The sequence below is a fragment of the Wolffia australiana genome, chromosome 3 (assembly GCF_029677425.1).
Source record: "Wolffia australiana isolate 7733 chromosome 3, ASM2967742v1".
NCBI lineage: Eukaryota > Viridiplantae > Streptophyta > Magnoliopsida > Alismatales > Araceae > Wolffia > Wolffia australiana.
The window spans coordinates 9,111,819-9,131,593 of record NC_135837.1 but is presented as its reverse complement, the minus strand read 5'-3'; the positions used below and the strand labels follow the sequence as shown (position 1 = coordinate 9,131,593).

The 19,775-nt window shown below is 47.6% G+C and overlaps 1 non-coding gene across 1 annotated transcript; it reads left to right on the top strand.

Moving 5' to 3' along the window:
- The first annotated feature begins 17,773 nt into the window (after positions 1–17,773).
- On the top strand, positions 17,774–17,874 carry LOC144701554 (small nucleolar RNA R71). The gene has a single exon (XR_013581045.1). It is a non-coding gene; the product is annotated as a small nucleolar RNA R71 (small nucleolar RNA).
- The last annotated feature ends 1,901 nt before the right edge of the window (positions 17,875–19,775 follow it).

Sequence of the window (19,775 nt, the reverse complement as noted above, 5' to 3'; positions counted from 1 at the left end):
ACGTCTCCGACTTCGCATCGCATCGCATCGCATCGCATCTAGTGCATCGCATCCATCGATTTTACGTGCATCCATATCGGTACCCTGTGAATGGTCGTAGAGACGCGTTCCGCACGGATGGCGTCACGCGGAGGTTCCACCTCCCGCGACGAGTCAAACCGTCGCGAGCGAGAGAGGCAACGAGATTGCCCTCTCGGGACCTCAACCGCCTCGCTGCCGCGGAACCTACCTTACCCCATATCGAGGACACGCCGGTCCCACCCGACGCCACGGGTGCTCCAGGCGCATCGAAATCACCGGCATCGCCGGTGGTTCACGCCGATCCCAGCATTCCCCACGCGGCACACCGCGCGTCCTCGACGACTCCCGATCGAGTGACTACGAAGACCGGGATACCACGAGGCGACGACCACACGGGAAATCTCCCGTCGTCGAGTACTCCCCTAGAGCGACCCCTACACGGGGTAGAGGACGAGGACGACGAAGCGCCACTCGCCAGTACCCGCCAAGAGAAGAACTTCCGGAAGACCAAGGAGCTCAACGTCGCGCATCGGCAGCTAGGACGGAGCGCTTGGAGCGGATGCTCGCCGACACCCGAGTGTCCGAGCACGGAGTTGAAGCGGGACCGGTTGCACGAGGCCCCCCTCGCCCCCCTTACGGGGCTGGTAGACCCGAATACCGTGGTCACCCCGACCCAGACCTTGCTGATGATTACGAGGTCCCTGATCGCCCGTTTACGGCGCATCGCCACCGATACGCCTAGCTAGGAGCCCGTCGCGACCACAGGATGTCGCGCTTGGGACATGCATCGCCCGCAGGACGACTACGCCCGTGGCTACGACGGGGTCCCTTATGCTCGACCTGATCTCCCTATACGTCAGTACGAGCGCGACCCGAGCCGTGACTATCCGGCTCGTCGGTTCGACCCCGTTCCTCCCCGTGGTCCGCGGTTCGACGAGCCACCGGCACGACGCGAGGACTACCCACGGCCGCCACCCCCGCCATATTACGGGGCTGACGGTGCATGCCCACCACCACATCGTCCGGTGCCTTTGGACCGAGCACCGCGGGATGGTCGTCCCTACCACGGGGACGACCGCGGACACGACCCATTCCCGCCCCGTCGCCCCATGGACCCGCGGCGAGGACTACCCGTGCCCGGCGGCACTATGATGACGATGGCGTCGGCGCGAGGAGCATCGTGCACGCATCCAGAAGGCGTGCGGCGCCGGCGTGCCGTCTCACGAGGGCTCGAGGAAGCCCAAGGAGTTCATTGACTGGGAATCAAAAATGAACTCGTATTTCAGGTGGTACAGGATGGATGACGACCTTTGCGTCGAGTACGCGGAGACACGGCTTGACGGACAAGCCAAGATCTTCTGGGAGAATGAGCAATTCTCGGCCGAACGACGAGGACAGCCCATCATGTCGTGGGCAGAAATGGCGCGGAAGCTAAGGAACAAGTACATTCCTCGTCAGTACCAGATGACACTCTTCCTCTCGTGGCTCGACCTTAAGCAAGGTCGACTCCCGGTGTCGGAGTACATCGAGGCTTTCGAGGAATGCCGGATGCGTTGCCGTTTCGTGGAGGATCCGCGTCATCATCGGCCTCTTCACCGCCGCCCGCCTTGCGCAGCAAGGTCCTCGACTGCCAACCGGCAGAGGTCGACGAGGCATACCACCTAGTGGAACACATGGATCCGCCTGTCGAAGACACCCCGGCGCCCAACGCGCACACCACGCCGCGAGTTCCTACGGTTCGGCTTGCACCCGCTCATTCCACCCTACCCGCAACCACTCGGGTCGCACGGTCACCGGGGCCAAGGAACGACCCCAACCACCTCGGTGGGGTCTACCCGCAAGCCGGGCCTCGACCGGCGATGCCGCCCGTAGCGCTGCACCAAGTCAAGCACACATCACGTGCTACAAATGCCAGGGCGAGGGCACCGGGCACACCAATGCCCATCTACACTTTTGATTGATGTCGGGAAACCGAACAGGATTGTGCGATGGAGCCGACGTACGGGAGGACCACTATCACGGAGCGAGGAATGCGCCCTTGAGTACGAGGAGCCCGATGGACAGATAGGATTCATCCAGATCATCGAGGCGCGAGAGCCCCACCCGTGACAGGCCGTGCGTCCGTCCGGCCGTTAGCCAACATCGCTGTCGACACACCCGACAGCGGTAGAGATAGGATATCACCGCGGGTTGACAACTCCGCTAGACTTCCGGGCTGCTCAACAGCCGACACCGTTCGTTGATGCGCCACCCGCATATCGATCTTCTACACGTACATCAAGATCAGCGGCAAGGCGTGCAAGGTGATCGTGGATAGCGGTAGTTGCATCAACGCGATCTCAGATACTATGGTCAGCGGCTTAGGTTGACTTGATAGAGCACCCCGCGTCTGGACGTTCGTGGATCGGCGCTTCATCACTATCTGTGAAGCGTCGGTGCGTCCCCTGAAGGTGAACACACGCCGAGGGCGTGCTCTGTGATGTACTACCCATGAAGGTGGGTAGCATCATCCTCGGTCGGCCATGGTTATATGATCACGACGTCACCTTAGCAGGGCGCGTGAACACCTGCTCCTTTATGCACCAGGGGCGACGAGTTACGTGGCACCCATACACCACGAAGCCGGCCAGCAATCCGGCCGCGACCCGACCAGTAGGGTTAGTGATAGTCCGAGGACCCTTATTCACTCGCGACCTTGGCCGCGAGGGTGACAATACACCTATGTGTCTGGCCGTCACCCTTGACGTCCCTGCTGACAGTGCAGTGACCCCTCGCACCCCAGAGGTTGAGGCTCTCCTATCGGAGTTTGGAGATGTCTTCCCGGAAGAGCTACCAAGCGGATTACCCCCGATGAGGAACATACAACATGCCATCGACTTGGTGCCCGGCGCGTCGCTTCCGAACCTACCGCATTACCGCATGGAGCCGCCGAAGTACGAGGAGTTGCTACGGCAAGTGAGGGAGCTTTTGGGGAAGGGCCTCATTCAGGAGAGCATGAGCCCCTGCGCAGTACCCGCTCTCCTAGCGCCGAAGAAGGATGGCACGTGGCGCATGTGTTGCGATAGCCGTGCCATCAACAAGATAACGGTCAAGTACCGTTTTCCCATTCCGCGTGTGCAGGATCTATTCGACATGATGGCAGGATCCACTATCTTCTCCAAGATAGACTTGAGGAGTGGATACCATCAAGTACGGATCCGTCCTGGCGACGAATGGAAGACCGCCTTTAAGATAAAGAACGGTTTATATGAGTGGAGGGTTATGCCTTTCGGCTTCTCCAACGCGCCCAGTACCTTCCGACGTCTCATGAACGAGGTACTGTGCGCCTTCATAGGGAAGTTCGTGGTCGTCTACTTCGACGACATCCTCGTCTACAGCAGATCCAGAGACGAGCATGCAGACCACCTTTGGCAGGTCTGCACCATCTTACGGCCGGAGCAGCTCTACGCCCACCCCAAGAAGTGTAGCTTCCTTGCGTCCGAGGTTGCCTTCTTAGGGTTCATCGTGTCCGCCCAGGGCGTTGCCGCCGACCCGGAGAAGGTCTGGGCCATCACGTCGTGGCTGACCCCGGCAAGCATGCACGACGTTAGGAGTTTCATAGGACTGGCGACTTTCTATAGACGATTCAAACGGAATTTCAGTTCCGTTCGGCTATCACCGACGCCTCAAGGAGGAGTCATTCGCCTGGACACCGGCGCAGAGAGCTTTCCAGCAGATAAAGCTCAGGATGACACAGCGCCGGTACTCGGCTTCGACTTCGGGAAAGTGTTCGAGGTTACATGCGATGCCTCGGTATCGGCATCGGGCGTCCTCAGCCGGGAGGGCCACCCGTCGAGTTCTTCAGCGAAGCTGAATGATGCAAAGCCGATACTCCACGTCGACAAGGAGTTCTACGCGGTCATCCCACCGTTACGGCATCGGCGCCACTAACTCCTATCATCGGAGTTCGTGCTCTTCTCGGATCACGAGGTGCTCAAGTACCTGCACTCGCAGCAGAAACTGGCGATCGGCACGCTAGGTGGGTCGAGTACCTACGGACTACACCTTCGTCATCAAGCACAAGAAGGGCAAGGACAACGTTGTAGCCGGCGCCCTCGGCGGAGAATTCACGTGCTCAACGTCATGAAGGTGACAGTCTTGGGGTTCGAGACCATCCGAGATGGGTGCGATAACTGCCCTGATTTCGCCCCATCATCGCGGAAGTCCGGCGAGGACCATCCCAGGATTACAAGGACTATGTCCTTATCGACGGATACCTGTTCTTTAAGAACAGATTGTGCGTACCCGCACATCACTACGTGACTTCCTCACTTGGGAATGTCACGCCGAGGCCTTAGCGGTCATTTCGGCGCGACAAGACGATCGCCGCCATGGAAGGCCAATTCTCTGGCCTTCCTAAAGCGCGATGTTGGCAACATAGTTGCCCAGTGCGTGTATGTGCCTTGGCCAAGCAGGTCAAGAAGAGCACCGGACTTTATACCCCATTGCCGACGCCGAGGCGTCCAGGGACGACGTGAGCATGGACCGTCTTGGGACTGCCCGCCGCATCGCGAGGCACCACGACTCCATCATGGTAGTCGTGGATAGGTTTTCGAAGATGGCCCACTTGCCCCTCACGCGAAGGCGTCGACGCCGTGAAGGTCGCCCAGATCTTCTTCCGAGAGATCGTGCGCCTCCATGGCCTGCCATCCTCGATCGTGTCCGATCGTGGCGTGCGCTTCACGAGTTACTTCGGAGGACCTGTGGAGCCTCTTGGGCACGGCTCAAGTTCTCGACTACCTACCATCCGCAGACCGGCCGGCGGTCAGGCGGAGGTGGTCAATCGTAGCTTGGGCAACCTACTACGTTCCTCGTGGCGAACACCTCGCGTCTTGGGATCTTGTCATACCACGCGCTGAGTTCGCATACAACTCCTCGGTGAACAGAACCACCGGGTTGAGCCCTTTGAGATCGCCACGGCCAGGCACCCGTCGACCCTAGACCTAGCTCCCATAGATCCTCATGTTAGGGTTTCGAGGATGCACTTGCATTTGCCCAGCATGTCTCTGCATTACATCATCGCATTCATGATAGGATCACGCAGCAAAATGCATTGTACAAGCAAGCCGACTTGCATCGCCGACCAGAGCATTTGGCGTGGGAGACCTAGTGATGGTCAGACTCAGGCGGAGAGATACTCTCGGGACGGCAACGAAGCTGCATGCTCGCAGCGCCGGCTTGTTCCGGATCCTCCGTAGAGTGGGCGACAACGCGTATGTCGTCAAAATTCCTCCTACGTGGGGAATAGGCTCTACATTCAATGTGGCAGACCTAGCTCAGTACCGGGCCCCTTCTTCCTCCCCACACCCCCAGCCTCTCTAGACCCCTTCAGCGTGAGTGAGTTTTCCGACACCACTCCCCCGATTGTTTCACCCGATAGGCACGAGGCAATCGATTGTGTACTGCAGGAGGTAATTGACCATGCAGGTGGGGAAGCATCGAGGAGATTCCTAGTACGTTGGGCGGGCCACACCTGCGTGGACGACACGTGGATTGCAGAACAGGAGCTCCGACGCCTCCGTCCCGACCTCCTTCCACCGTCGCCGATCCTCCACCCTGACTCGCCGGAGTCGAGTCCTTCCCACCCCGGGAGGGTTGATGGCGCGTCACCACCGGACGTCATCGAGCCAGCAGTAGAGGAGCAGCAGGACTTCCCCGACTCAGCACCCGAGGGGCCGGCACTACCTTCGCCACCGAGGCGAGTCCAGCCACCACGACGAGCCGCCGCAGCAACACGGGATCCCGCATTCCGTTACTCGGCATGACGCGGACGCCGACCACCGGAGCACACCGTTACAGTCAGTTACTTTATCTTATAGTTTTCCCTTTATTCGCATTGTCGTGTAGCGGGGGAAGGGCCCATAGGAGGAACCCTTTCCCCCCCTTTTTTTTATGTTGGGCCTAACAAGCCTGTTTCCTATTTTCTTGCTTATTTTCTCTCCCTTTTATTTTGTGTTATTGGACTTAAGGAAGGGCCATCTTCACCCATATATAAGGGGAAGAGGTGGGCGCTTCCCTTACCTTGACCTAATTTTTGAAGAATTGCATTTTGAGAAAGAAGGGTCAGGTCGTGGAGAAGAAGAGAAGAAAGAAGAAGAAGAGGAGAAAGAAGAAGAAGAAGAGAGGAAGAAGAGAAGGGGAAGAGAAGGGGAAGGGAAGGAGACCGTCGCCGCCGACAGCCGCGCCGCCTCACCCGCGCTTCTGCCCTCCGTGCCCGCGCAGCTAGGGTCGCCGTCGCGCCGCCCGCGGCTCGAGCAGCGCGTCGCCACGCACGAAGCGCCCGCGCGCGCGCAGCCGCTCGCAAGGGCAGCCCGCCGCGCAGGCAGCCCGCCGCGACGGGCCGCCGCCGCCGCGGGACACCTCCCACGCCGCAGGGCAGCAGCGCGCCGCCGGGACCGCCTGCGTCGCGTCCCGACAGCCGCGCCTCGCCAGCGCGGCTGCCTCCTCCGCGCCGGACCAGCCGCGCGCCCTCCTGCCGCCGGACCTCGCCAACCCGTCATCGCCCTCTGTTCCGGCCGCGAGTCCGCCGCGCCGCGAACTCCTGCGCCCAGGCCGTCGTGCAGCCGCCCTCCTCGCCGGATCGTTGCTCGCCGCTCAACGCCGAGGCCGAGGTTCGTGATCCGAGCGACGCTGGGATTCCCGTTCCGCTCACACCGACGCCGCCGCCCCTCCGCACCAGTCAACCTCCGGCGCCCCCGACAACTCCCTCCTCCGGAACCAGTTGGTACGAAGATCCCGTCGCCAGCGCGACGAAGGTACTCTGCTTCCCTCGCCTCTTTACGTCATTTATTTCCTTCAGTATTCTTTCGTATTGCCTCCACCGTGCTCGGGTTAGATAGGTGAGTGAGACAGATTGAGAGAACGACGAAACAAAACGGCGTCTTACCTGTCGATGCAGTCGGGGCGCCCGGCGCGTGAGCGTTCCAGTGGGAGTTACCCCCATTCGACGGCGTGCGCGCCCTCGACCCGCCTCGAACGACTTGGAGGGCTGGTTCAACCTAGCTAGGCGACCCCGTCCCCGCTCCGGATTGGCTCTCATAGCTTGTCGGCGCATTGCACGTACCATAGTAGAACCATCGTCCTCGTTATCGTCATACATGCATTTCTGTTCTCCGCATATCCGTCGGTTGACGTCGTGGACGTAAACCGATTAGTTAGTGATACGACACCGAGTTCCTACCCTCGGTGACGGTCGGACGCCGTTGAGACGACGTCCGGCATCAGGCATGCTAGATTGGATGCATAGGAGGTAAGTTCTCGGGGAAGGCACTCTCGAATTCAGCTAGTAGTTTGGAAACCTCCGGCGATGGTGATGGGGAATCCCCAGAGGAATGATCGGGAATCATGGCTAAACAAATAGACATTTCACTATCTATCTCCTTCTGAAATTGACGACCTAATGAAGAAGATTTTGGTGAGGATCTTTGAGGGATTTGAGTAAAAGGATGCCATGTTATCTTCTTGCCCTGATGGATGAACGAGCAGGAATTTCTCCTACCATAAAGATGTACATCATTATCATACAGCCAAGGGCGGCCAAGGATAATGCTGCCCACCTTCATGGGTAAAACATCGCACAATATCTCATCTTTGTATGACTGAACCTTCAAAGGAAGACGATATTGATTTTTCACAGGAATGGAAGTAGCATTGATCCAAGATACAAAACACGGGTGAAGATGATCAATCAAAGGTAATCCCAAACGTGATATCATGACATCTGATATGGCATTGATACAACTACCACTGTCTACGATCGTCTTACACATCTTATCACCAATCTTAAAATATGTGTAAAATATGGATGTCCTCAATGCGGCATTATCGGTAGAAGGTTGGGTAAGATTACATTGAACGACTCCACTAACAGATGTTGACAGATCCCGACAAAGAAGGGATGGGGGGCCATCGGTGATGCCAATGAAACCCACCAAATCTTCTTCGTGCATGAATTCATCTTCGACATAACTATCTACTCTATACTCTTCCTCATTGACAGGCTGATCATCTATGATAGGGATGTTATCGGAGGGCTCCTAACCTATATGTAGGGCTCGTGACAGGCATTGGGAAGTTTTATGACCATCACCCTAGCATTTAAAATAGGTCAAGCCAGGGGGACCGATTTGCGTGGGATTGGGTTGAGGAGGGGCACTAGCGGTGGACTCAAGAGAAGGCGATGTACAGGTGTTTGGTGTGGTGGAGGACGGTGTCGTAGATGGAGGAAGGTGATCGGTGGTGGTGCGAGTGGGAATGGGAACTGGTGGTGGTGCCAGGAGAGCTAACGGGGGATTATGTTGGGCCACACGGTTGGAATAAGCGGAATCTGACGAGTGAGACCGATCGGTAAGAGCAGGGAAATTGTAGACGGGAGTATGGTATAAGTTTTGACAGAGTTCTAGATCTTCAACTATTTGATAAGCCTGCTGTAGGGTATTGGCTTTGCATAGGACTAATTCTGTCTCCAAATAGGGATTAAGAACGGTTCTAAATTGGGAAATAACGACTCGGGGGTTCCTCAACTTGGCACCTCATGTAGAATTCTTTGAATTGGGTAATATATTCGGAGACGGGATGTCTACCCTGCTGTAGTTTTTCCCATTGGTCAAGAAGGTTATCCAAACAAGCAAGTGGAACGTATTTCTCACGCAGTTTGTCTTTCATTTGGGGCCAAGTATCTATGGGTGCCTCACGACGGTTGTAAATCAAAAATTCTAGATTTTCCCAAAAGATTTGCGCTTGCACTCCTATTGATGGGGGACCATCCAGCCTTACAAGCGTATCGTCTATGTTTTCCTTTCGTGTACCCGTGTATCAGCTTTCTTTTTTCCCTAATTGGGCCCTCCCTTGAAACTTTTGGGCCTTCTTTTCTTTCCCTAAGGAAGAAAGACCATATTCCCCCTATAAAAGGGGAGGGGTGTCCATCCTAAGAAGAGAGTCTTGTTGACCGTTTGGAAAAGGAAGAGTCAGTCCAGTCCTTGAGAGAGTCATTGAAAAAAAGAATTGTCAAAATGTAGTCCTTGGTGATCTTTGGTTTAGCTTAGGAGTATTTTGAGAGTTTTTTTAAGAGTTTTTAAAAGTTGGAGTTATTTACAAAAATGTCATTGCAAGAGGGGGGGAGGTTTTGCCTTGAGTCCGCCGGAGCGCCGCCGCCACTTTCTCTGCCTCCATGAGTAGCGACCTCAGCCGTGAGCCGCGGCCGCAGCCATCGGAGCAATTGCAGCCCCCCCGCAACGACCGCCGACCCACGATCATAGCCGCATAACTCTCGGCCACAGCCGCAGACCCGCGCCCGCAGCTGCACGACCTGCGGCCACCGCCGCGAGCTGTGGCCTCTGCCGTGAGCCGCGGCCGCAGCTACCGGAGCGACCACAACAGGTAGTGGCTGTAGCCGCGACCTGCGGTATTGGTCGCAGCCTCGTGACTGTAGCCGCCGGAGCTGCCGCAATCACTAGAGCGGGCCGTAGCTGCCAAAGCGACCACAACTGCCGGAGCAGGCCGCAGGCGCCGGAGTAGGCCGTAGTCGCCAAAACAGTCGCAGCTGTCGGAGCGGCCGTAGTCGGCGGAGCAGGCCGCATCCGCCAGCGCGACCGTAGCCGCTAGAGTGGCCGCGACCACCAGAGCCGCCACGGCAATGAGGCCGTGCCACCACACCGCCGTGCAGTCTTGCAGTCGCGCAACCGTGAAGGCGAGCCGTCTCCACGCATGGCCATCCTGTCACAATCCTCGTCACCCAGCTCGCCATCGAGCCACCTCTGCACCTACATGTGCGGCTGCCGTTAGTATCATCGTGCTTGCCCCAAGCTGTCACAAAGCGTATCTGCACCTCGGCTCTCCTCGACACAACATTCGTCTCCCAGCCCATTCCTGTGTCTAGTGGCGCCTTCGTCCTCGACATTGTGCTCGCCTTCGAGCCATCCCGGTGCATAGCCTTAGCGTCACCGTCACCGTCCGTCACATGCAGCTGCCTCATGCCGCTGCGCTGTCCGTCACTTGCAGCCACCTCAAGCCACTAAGTCGTCCGTCACATGCAACCGCCTCATGCCAATGCGCCGTTCGTCACATGCAGCTGCCTTGTGCCATCGTGTCCTCCGTCACATGCAGCCGCCTCATGCCGCTGTGCCATCCGTCACATCCAGCTGCCTCGTGCTGCTCCGCTGCCTGTCACATGCAGCCGCCTCATGCCGCTGCGCCGTTCGTCACATGCAGCCGCCTCATGCCGCTACGCCGTCCGTCACATGCAATCGTCTCGTGCTGTTGCGCCGTCCGTCACATGCAGCCGCCTCGTGCCACTGATAATCCCAATAATGATTTAAATAATGATTTTTAGACTTTGTTTATCTTATCAATGTGTGAGAATCTGATATTATTCAACAAATAAAATTACCTCACTAACCTAGGGTAAGTAAGGGTCGAACCACAAGGAGTAGGTACTTCAGTTTAATTTCTATTTCAATTCAATCAATAATTGTTTTAAGATTTAATAGATTTAAGATTTCAATTTTTACATTAAGAATAAATATTTAATTATCTTAAATTTGAGGTTAAAAGATTTAATAATTCAAAATTTGAATTATTATCTCAGATAGATCTGGACTTAGTCTAAGTCCAGTTCTATCTGAGGCGGGCGCAGTGCGCTGCGCGTAGCGGCGCGCGACTGTGCGATGCGCGCGTAGCAAGGCGCTGCATGTGTCGCGGCACATGGTTGTGCGCTGCGTGTGTAGCAGCGCCCGGCGCTGCGCGTGTCGCGGTGCGCGGCCGTGCGCTGTGCATAGCGGCATGCGGCTGTGCGCTGCACGCGTAGCGACGCTCGGCGTAGTGCGTGTCGCAGCATGCGGCTATGAGCTGTGTGCATAGTAGTGCCCGGCGCTGCGCTCGTAGAGGTGCTGCTGTGCGCTGCGCGCGTAGCGGCGCTGCTGTGCGCTGCGGGCGTAGCGGCGCTGCTGTGCGCAGCGGGCGTAGCGGCGCTGCTGTGCGCTGCGCACATAGCAGCGCGCGACTGTGCAACGCTTATGCACTTCAAGGCAAAATCTAATACTTTGTCGAAATTTTGACGAAGTCTTAGATCTGCTTATCACACAATGATTTTGAAATAAGAATTCTTGAACAGATTTAGTTGGATATGTTGGAAAGTTACAATCTTGTACTTTCGAACCCAAATAAATCTGTCTTAAAAAGGAATGATTAAGTAATTTACTGAACTCTAAGAAATCACATTTACATTGTGTCACACCCTTGATTGGCTAGGAAATGATCCTCCTCCTCATAGTCTTCTCAGCGTTGCTTCTTCACTCAACTCAATTGTTCATCAACAATAGAGGGTCTACTGAACTTCTAGAACAAACAACACTCCACTCTTCCAACGAAAATTCTAGACAACATACACATTGTTTTTGAGATAGTATTTATAGGATTTCTTCTCTCTAAACTGCTTGGATCTTTTGAATGGTCCAGCTTGGTTCATAACCGCCATTTGACTTGTTTCATCTTGATCCATAAATGCCTTTTGACTTTGTCCAGGTTTGATCCATAACTGCAATTTTGACTTTGTCCAGGCTTGATCCATAACTGCCATTTTGACTTTGTCCATGCTTGATCCATGACTGCCATTTTGACTTTGTCCATGCTTGATCCATGACTGCCATTTTGACTTGGTCCAAGCATCCTCTTTGATTCATTTTTCGCCCATGTATATCAATTTCTGTACTCATTTAAACCAAGATGAGATCTAATCCACTTGATTCATAGAATCAAGTGGGATTAGTCAAAAGAAGCTTATAATGAGTAATAAAACATATACTCTTGTCATTTCATGATAATATATATGCGTAAATGATGGCATAATTTATGATAAAACTATGTTCATCAAATACCCCCCAACTTAGATCATTACTAGTCCCATAGTAATGAAACAATAGTAAATAGAAATGATGATCAATCATTGATTCCTTGTTTTTGATAGCTCTTGCTTTTAGCTCATGAAGAGAAGTCCTTTGTCAATCGAACATGGTCAGCTTTCAGACAACTTCCCAAAAGATATATTTTAGCCTTAACCAAAACTAAATGCACTTCTGATCTAAGAAATACATATAAGTAAGTACATATATATGGGATAAGGTTGAGTTAATACCCCAAGCGCATTACTGAACAGGGCGTGGAGAGCAGTGCTAGTGTCTTCTGATCTAAGAAAAGCTGTCTTCTGATCTAGTGTTTTCTCCTTACTAACGGCTATAATACAATTGACTCAAACATATAGGAGACAACTTTTCCACTTTTCTTTTATTGCACATTTCTCTGCATTTTTTGTCCTTTCTGGATTGACATATCAACTTTGTGCAGCTTTTCTTTATTTCTAAATTTTTAGTGGCGCTTATCCACCACCCATATGCTGTCCTTAGTAGATCGGCAGCTTATTTCCCCAAAGAGGTTTTGTATCCCTCTACAGCTTAGGGAGCTTCACTCACATCAGTATTTAATACTGCCTTTGAGTCAACACTAGCCCTTCCCTCCACTAAAGTGAAAATTTTCATGCATGTAAGTGTGAACTCAACTTGAGGTGGGTGATAAGGTGAGAGAAATATAATGATAAGAATTGTGAAATCAAACTAGTATTAACATCCATGCACTTAGTTAGGCTTATTTCACCTTGGGTTTACTTTGGCTGTAAAGTCTTTTAACTCCAAACATCCTTGACAAGATTTTAAGTACTCGATCTATCATTACTTAGATATCAACTGAGATCATCATCCTTCTACAGAGAAATAATTTTAGGATACCCCCTCCCCCCCTAAAACATGGCCTGTTCCTACATGCTTATGATTAATATAATTGAAACAATCAGAAAGAGAGAAAGCTAACCGAGGATGTGGATTTTGTGGAGATAGTGGATTGCGTCAAGTTGGTGAAGATATTGTCTGATCCATTATTCAGTTGATGCTTTAGATAATTAAACCTGTAAACTTAACGAAAGAAAACAAAACAAAAAGGAAAGAAAACAGTAAAAACTAAACCATGCTAGCATTATTTGGAGACTTATCTAGAGGTATATTGATAGGTCCATGTAAATCCTCATCTTGCAAATAGGACTTAAGTCTTTGTCCATTTACTGTGATGCATTTTCGAGATTGGGGATCTATAATTACCACTGCTCCATTGTCAAAGACTTCCTTGACAATAAATGGTCCATCCCACCTAGTCTTTAATTTTCTAGGAAATAATTTCAACCTTGAATTATAAAGCCAAACTTTCTGATTTTCTTCAAATACCCTTCTCCTAAGATTTTTATCATGAAATGCTTTCATTTTGGCTTTATATATTGTAGAATTCTCATATGCTTCATTCCTAATTTCTTCCAGCTCATGTAAGTGAAGCATTCTATGCTTTCCTGCTTTATCCAAAGAAACATTAAGCCTCCTAATTGCCCACAAAGCTTTATGTTCTAATTCTAATGGTAGATGGCAATCTTTTCCATAAATTATTCGAAAGGGAGACATTCCTAAAGGAGTTTTATAAGCTGTACTATAAGCCCATAATGCCTCTTCAACTTTCTTTGACCAATCTTTCCCATCAGGACGTATTATTTTTCTAAGTATTTTCTTAACCTGTCTATTACTCAACTCTACCTGACCATTAGCTTGAGGGTGATAAGGAGTTGTGACTCGATGATGTACTCTAAACTTCTTCAAAAGATTTCTGAAATTATAATTTGTAAAATGAGAACCTCCATCACTAATTATAGCTCTAGCACACCCATATCTATAAAAGATATTCTTTTCTACAAAATTCACCACTACTTTACTATCATTGGTCTTGGTAGGTATAGCTTCTACCCATTTTGACACATAATCAACTGCCATCAAAATATACTCATAACCATAAGAGTTTGGGAATGGCCCCATAAAATCTATTCCCCATAAATCAAAGATTTCTACTTCTAGAATAGGCTTTAAAAGCATACGGTCTCTCTTATTAATATTAATCGACGCTTGACATACTAAGCATGTGGTGTAAAATTTTTGAGCATCTTGAAATAAAGAAGGCCAGAAAAATCCTGATTCTAAAACTTTATGAGCTGTTACCTTAGCAGAGTAGTGTCCTCCTCCTGGTTTTGCATGACAAAATTCCAAAATACTTCTCTGCTCTGTTTCTGGTACACACCTTCTTAAGATTTGATCGATTCCTTGATGAAATAACTCCGGCTCCTCCCAGAAATAGAATCTGCTGTCTTTGATAAGTTTCTTTCTTTCATGTGATGTCCATCCTGTAGGTATTTTTCCTGAAACAATAAAATTCACCACATGTGCAAACCAAGGAATCTCTATTCCTTGTGCTGTTAGAACATGTTCATCAGGAAAATAATCATCTATTAAAGTTGGTTGGGTACCACTTATCCTAGACAGATGATCAACAACTACATTTTCACACCCTTTTTTATCCTTGATTTCTAAATCAAATTCCTGGAGTAATAGGACCCATCTAATCAATCAAGGTTTAGCTTCTTTCTTTGATAACAAATATTTAATTCCTGCATGATCAGAAAATACAGTAATTTTACTTCCTAAAAGATAAGATCTAAACTTTTCTAAAGCAAATATAATTGCTAGTAATTCCTTTACTGTAGTGGTATAATTAAGTTGTGCATCCATCAAGGTTCTACTAGCATAATAAATAGCCATAGGTTTCTTATTTTCTCTGGCCTAAAACTGCTCTTACAACATAATCTGAAGCATCGCACATCAATTCAAATGGCAAGGTCCAGTTAGGACCTTGCAAGATGGGTGCTTGTATGAGTGCTTCCTTTAATTTTTCAAAAGCAGTTTTTGCCTCAACATTTTATTCAAAATCATTATTTTTAGATGACAGAAGATTCGTAAGAGGTTTTGAAATTTTTGCAAAATTTAAAATGAACCTTCTGTAGAAACCTGCGTGGCCGAGGAAACCCCTAAGGGTCTTTAGATTGGTTGGATGTGGAAGGCCCTGGATGATATCTATTTTTGCCTTGTCCACTTCCAGTCCACGATGGCTTACTAAGTGTCCCAGCACTACTCCCTCCTGCACCATAAAATGAGATTTTTCCCAACTTAGTACAAGGTTAGATTCAATACACCTTTTCAATACTTTAGTGAGATTTAACAAATACTTTCCAAATGTACTCCCAAAGACAGAAAAGTCATCCATGAATATTTCTAAACATTCTCCTACTAAGTCTGAAAATAAAGCATTCATGCACCTTTGGAATGTTGTTGGAGCATTACACAAACCAAAAGGCATACGCCTCAAAGCATAAGTTCCTACAGGACTAGTAAATGTTGTTTTCTCTTGATCTTCAGGATGAATATTAACTTGATTGTATCCTGAGTATCCATCATGAAAATAGAAAAAAAATTTCCCTGATAATTTTTCTAAAATTTGATCAATAAAGGGTAACTGGTAATGATCTTTCTTAGTAGCTTTATTGAGATTCCTATAATCTATGCATACTCTCCATCCGGTTGGCAATCGTTTCTGAACCTCTTCTCCTTTCTCATTTACTTCCACAGTAATTCCAGATTTCTTTGGAACCATATGAACTGGAATATCAATCTCTTCTCCTTTCCTTTCTCATTTACCCATTTACTATCAGATATAGCATAACTAATCCCTGCTTTTAACCATTTCAAAATTTCTTTCTCAAGGACTTCTCTCATGTAAGGATTTAGCCTTCTCTGATGCTCTCTACATGGTCTAGATTCTTCTTCCAAAAATATTCAATGTTCACAAATGGAAGGTGGAATCCCTCTTATGTCATCAAATGTCCATCCTAAGGCTTTCCTATGATCTCTAAGAACCCTAAGTAAATATTTTTCTTGGGTTTGGGTAAGAGATGCAGATATAATCACAGGTAAAGTATTCATGGAATCTAAATAGGCATATTTAAGAGAAGATGGTAAAGGCTTTAATTCGAAGGGAACTTCTATTGAAGTGGTTTTTTTATCCACTTCTTCAATACTTAATAGGTACTCTATTTCCTCAATATCTTCATTTTCTTCTTCACAAAATTTTAATTCCTCATTGCTTCCTAATGGGCATTTTATCATTTTAGGAATATCAATCTTAACTCTTTCATTCCTTATCTTAAATTCAACAGTCCCCTTATCCCAATCCATAATTGTCCTAGCTATCACTAAAAAGGGTCTTCCTAAAATGATGGGAGCTAAACTGATATCTCCTTTAACTTTCACATCTGTAACAATAACATCTACAGTAATTTCACAATTCTCCACATTAATCATGATATCCATCAAGTTGCCCTCAGGTTGTCTAACTGTTCGATAAGCTAGTAATAAATCCATACTAATTTCTTCTAATTCTCCAAATCCATATTCTTCATATAATGCTGTAGGAATAATACTAATGCTTGCTCCAGTATCTAATAAAACTCTAGAAAATATATTTCCTCCAATCTCACAAGGAATGGAGCTCCTGGATCTCTCATTTTTATAGGAGTAGAATTCAAAATACTCGAAGCATTTTCTGATAATCTCACTACCTTTCTAGGCTTTCCACTAGTACATGAATCCTTAAGATATTTTTTTAATGAGCGGGCACACTTAATCATATCTTCTACAGCTACTGACACGGTGGCTTGCTTAAAATTTTCTAAAAGCCTAGTTTCATACTCACAAACAGGCTTCTTTCTGTTTAGAGCAGAGGGATAAGGAATGTATTGAGCATGAGTTGAAGGTAAAGGCTCTTTCTTATGAGAAAGCTCCTTTTCTTCATCCTCATACCCATTTTCATTTCTAGAATTTTTTAAAGACACATGAGGATTTGGAAGTTTTTTTCCATTTCTCAGTCTTGAAATTGCCAAAATTTCAAGATCATCATGATTCTCTTCTTCATGAAAAGACTTTTCTATATGGAATAAATTACAAGGATTTATACTAGGTTGAGTTGGAAATCGACCTTCTTGGGAGTTATAGTCAACTCCCTTACCTCCATGTTCAAGTGATCCCATTCTGAAGCTTTCTAACAATTTTTTGGTTTGTTCTTGAGATTCTAGCATTTACTTTGTTTGAAAGTCTATCATCATTTGCATCCGCATTTCCATCTCTGTTCTAAGCTTTTGATTCTGTTTTTCTATCATATCTGAAATCACAGAGTAGTGAAGAAAAATCCTGAAGGGGTTGTGTTTGAACCTGATAGGGTTGTTGAGGTCGATTCTGAAACTGGAGTTTTGGTTGAAATTGTGGTTTATTTCCTTGGTTGAAGCTTTCTGCATTATAGGTGTTTCTCTTCTGTCCAGCCCAAGAAGGTTGTTGTTGATTGAATGCATTATCCTCTTCCTCTATGGGCTGACAAGCTCCATCTTCATGATCCTTGCTGAAACAGAGAGAGCAGATTTTAGCTTTAACAATAGGAGATTATATAGAAAAGCATTTTTCAAAGTTGAGGTTAGATCTTCTAATTTCTGGTTGGTCTCCTTGATTCCTGCATGTAATTCTGATTGTTTGATGTTGACCAGCAAAGCACCTCCTCTCTTTGGCTGTGAGTTCCTTCCATTATGGTTTGCTCCTATTTCCTGCAAGTCAGTTTCTGCTACTCTCTCTAGCATATCAAATACTTCATCTTCATACGCAGTATAAAAAGTTCCTCCAGTAGCTAGATTTACTTTATTTTTCATAAAATCCGACAACGATTCATAAAATATTTGAGCTAATTGACAATTTTCAATAACATGATGAGGATATTTTCTAATTAAATCATTAAATCTTTCCCATGCCTCACTAAATGCCTCATTTTCATGATAATGAAAATTATAAATTTCTCTTATGTAAAAACTTGTATTGGAAAGAGGATAAAATTTTTGTAAAAACTTATTCTGCATTTCTTCCCAAGATCTAAATGTAATGCCTAAATTTCGATACCATGCAAAAGATTTGTCTTTTAAAGTTAATGGAAAATATTTCATTTTTAAAGCTTCAGTAGATAGACCTGGTACATTTTGAGAAGAATATCTGATATGGAAGTCATCTAAAAATTCTAAAGGATTCTGTGAAGTATGACCATTGAATTCAGGTAAAGAATTTATTAAAGCATTGTCATACCTGCATTGACTCCTTCTCCCACATTTATATTTATATCAGTTTCCCTTATGCTCCCTGATGGCGTTGATCTATCAAGCAGTGTTCTCCTTCTATCTTGATGAGGATGTCCTTCTTCTGCCATGCTTTGCTTCTCTTGATCCTGCTTTGTGATTGATGAATCTGGAAATGAGTACCTTGGTTGAGTCACCTCTTCTTCTATTCTTCAACAAGCTTTAGACCTTGTTACTACCATAAATCTCAAACCAAGATGTTAGAAACAAGAATACGCAGAGGGGTTTTAATCCTTCAGCCTTTAAAATAGAAATAATTGAACAGAAATAAATATTTTTCACTGATTAACCGTGATCCCCAGCAACGGCGCCAGTTGATAATCACAAATTTTGGTGTTTTAAATAATGATTTTTAGACTTTGTTTATCTTATCAATGTGTGAGGATCTGAGATTATTCAACAAATAAAATTACCTCACTAACCTAGGGTAAGTAAGGGTCGAACCACAAGGAGCAGGTACTTCAGTTTAATTTCTATTTCAATTCAATCAATAATTGTTTTAAGATTTAATAGATTTAAGATTTCAATTTTTACATTAAGAATAAATATTTAATTATCTTAAATTTGAGGTTAAAAGATTTAATAATTCAAAATTTGAATTATTATCTCAGATAGATCTGGACTTAGTCTAAGTCAAGTTCTATCTGAGGCGGCGATCGCTGGCGTGCGGCGCGCAGTGCGATCTTGGCGTAAAGGCGCTGCATGTCGCGGCACATGTTTGTGCGCTGCGTGTGTAGCGCTCGGCGCTGCGCGTGTCGCAGCGGCGCTGGCTATGCGCTGCGCATGTGCGCTGCGCGCATAGCTGCGCAACGCTTATGCACTTCAAGGCAAAATCTAATACTTTGTCGAAATTTTGACGAAGTCTTAGATCTGCTTATCACACAATGATTTTGAAATAAGAATTCTTGAACAGATTTAGTTGGATATGTTGGAAAGTTACAATCTTGTACTTTCGAACCCAAATAAATCTGTCTTAAAAAGGAATGATTAAGTAATTTACTGAACTCTAAGAAATCACATTTACATTGTGTCACACCCTTGATTGGCTAGGAAATGATCCTCCTCCTCATAGTCTTCTCAGCGTTGCTTCTTCACTCAACTCAATTGTTCATCAACAATAGAGGGTCTACTGAACTTCTAGAACAAACAACACTCCACTCTTCCAACGAAAATTCTAGACAACATACACATTGTTTTTGAGATAGTATTTATAGGATTTCTTCTCTCTAAACTGCTTGGATCTTTTGAATGGTCCAGCTTGGTTCATAACCGCCATTTGACTTGTTTCATCTTGATCCATAAATGCCTTTTGACTTTGTCCAGGTTTGATCCATAACTGCAATTTTGACTTTGTCCAGGCTTGATCCATAACTGCCATTTTGACTTTGTCCATGCTTGATCCATGACTGCCATTTTGACTTTGTCCATGCTTGATCCATGACTGCCATTTTGACTTGGTCCAAGCATCCTCTTTGATTCATTTTTCGCCCATGTATATCAATTTCTGTACTCATTTAAACCAAGATGAGATCTAATCCACTTGATTCATAGAATCAAGTGGGATTAGTCAAAAGAAGCT